The sequence below is a fragment of the Petaurus breviceps genome, unplaced genomic scaffold, assembly GCF_028583685.1.
Source record: "Petaurus breviceps papuanus isolate PSGF00001 unplaced genomic scaffold, PetGlider_PUasm1.0 76, whole genome shotgun sequence".
Classification (NCBI taxonomy): Eukaryota; Metazoa; Chordata; class Mammalia; order Diprotodontia; family Petauridae; genus Petaurus; species Petaurus breviceps.
Window position 1 is genome coordinate 30939359 of NW_027186473.1, and position 2470 is coordinate 30941828.

Sequence of the window (2470 nt, forward strand, 5' to 3'; positions counted from 1 at the left end):
TTTTTAATGCAATTGTCATACATTGCCTGGAATCTTCATTTCCTCTATCATTTCCTCTTTTCCCACCACACCTTCAAGCTTCATTTCCAATGCCGCCATCTACATAAAGTCTCTACATTTTTCCAGTTGCCAGTACATTGAAGTACCCCATGGTAACCATGAAAGTTATTCAAATTTTTTTCAATTAAATAATTCAGCAAGTATACTAGAAATCAGGGATGTAAAACGTAATGAAACAGCTCTTGATATCAAAGAGCTTAAGTTCTTAAAAAAATTTTTTTTACAGATGTCTTTTTATTTCTATCATTTCCAATCATATCACTTCTTTCTGCTCTTGCATACAATGACCTTCCTTCCTTTGCAGTGGGGAAAAATAAATATATGAATGAATTCACAATTTAAAAAGGGGAGAGATTACCCATCAAGTTGACATTTCCCTTTTTTTGGTCAGCGGCAGTCCTCAGGCAGAGTAGGAGTGAGCCAGGATGGGGGCCTACAAGTACATCCAGGAGCTGTGGAGGAAGAAATAGTAGATCATCAAAAGTTCCTGCGGTGCATTTGCGGCCAGCAGTACCACCAGCTGTCGGTGTTGCACTGCATGCCGCGGCCCACCCGACCAGATAAAGCCCAAAGGCTGCGCTACAAAGCCAAGTAAGTTTATGTCATCTGCCATATTCATGTCTGCCATGGTGGGCGAAAGCATCCGGTTCCCAAGGGTGCTACCTAAGGTAAACCTGTGTATCGTGGTGTCAATCAGCTGAAATTTGCCAGGAGCCTTCAGTCTGTAGCAGAAGAATGTGCTGTCTGCCACTGGCTAACAGTCTTCAGCTTCTACTGGGTGGGGCAAAGATTCAGCCTACAAATTCTTTGAGGTTATTCTTATTGACCCATTCCATAAAACTATCAGATGAAACCCTGACACTCAGTGTATCACCAAGCCAGTGCACGAACACAGAGAGATGTGAGGGCTTGTCTCAGCCGGCCAGAAGAGCCAGGGGTCTTAGGAAGGGTCACAGATTCTGCCATACCATTGGAGGGGTCTCATTGTACTGACTGGAGAGCACGTAATTCTCTCCAGCCACATTGATAACACTAATTGGTGCTGGTTAATTTGTTAACTTAAACATTTAATAGACAAAATTTATGCAAAAAAGAAAAAAAAAAGCAATAAACTGACATTCCTGAGTCAAGCTGCATGCTTAATGTCTAAGGATCTCCCAAGCAGGTAGAATAATCAGAGGAGTCTGGGGTGAGTAATAAAGGATAGTTTTGGTACCTTAGGTACATTTTAACTCAGAGGCATCTCAATGTATCTCAAGATGAATAAACTCTTCTAATGATAGAGGAAAGAATAGGAGTTTTTTTTTTTGTTTGTTTCAAATAGGAACTCATGCAGACAGCATTATTAGATGTTAGCAGTAAGGATAAAGTGATTTCTTCTTGGCATTCACAACTTTTTTAAAATATCCTCAATTTTTTTAAACCAAGTTTAGGATTTCATAATTCTGAGCCAGATATGTTCCAACCATAATGCTGAGCGTAATTCAAAGCAAAAACTGAATCACGGGGATCATACACAATTATGTGTATCTATACTAATCCATAAAATCCCACCACCTATCTCAATTCCAAGGCAAAGACTGGTCATTATACTTATACAATACTCAGTTTTCTTTTTTTGTTGATTTATATTAACTTGTGTGACACAAATTATCCTGTCGCCCATTGGTTAAAGGAGAAGGAAGTCTTTCCCTTAACTTCAATTCATGGTATTCATTGGGTGAGTGAACTGCGACTTTCACCCTCTAGAGTCCAGAGTCTAGACAGACACAGAAAAAGACTGAAAGCCAGCAAGCCCTGGAGAAAAAAAAAGTGACTGGCTCAGTCTTTCACCAGTTTTAAAATGAAAGCAAGGAATCAAAGCAGGCTTTGCCCACCCATTTGGTTGAAAAGGCATCCATGTATATCCAGTGTAGATATACCAAGGCAAGTCTAATTTGTACTACATGCACACACACATGCAAGCATACACACACACGCATATGTATTCATACAAACATATAGATGCATGCATACACATGCATTTTATATGCATATGCTAAACAAGACCAGTTATACCTATATTCATATACATATACACATATTGCTGTATGTGGGGTGTCTGCAAAATCTTTGTGTAATTTTAAGTTCTTAAAGCTTAAAATTGCACAAAATATTTCAACCATCCTGTATTGTTGGCTATATACATAAAATAAAGAAGCAAAGGACAGTATGACATTCTGGAAAAAGTAAGAGAAGAACCAGCTTTGTTATTTGCATGTGACATTGGCTACAACATTTAATCCCTCTGAGTCTCCATTCCTTCATCTTTAGGTAAATGAAGCACATACATTGGATTTTTAATGTCCTTTTCATATCTAAATAGATAATCTTTGAGTTGAAATATCTTTATATACATTTATTCTAAGTG

The 2470-nt window shown here is 38.3% G+C and overlaps 1 pseudogene; it reads left to right on the forward strand.

Annotated features, from left to right (window-relative positions):
* The first annotated feature begins 485 nt into the window (after window positions 1–485).
* LOC138174932 (large ribosomal subunit protein eL15-like) lies at window positions 486–1053 on the forward strand (annotated as a pseudogene).
* The last annotated feature ends 1417 nt before the right edge of the window (window positions 1054–2470 follow it).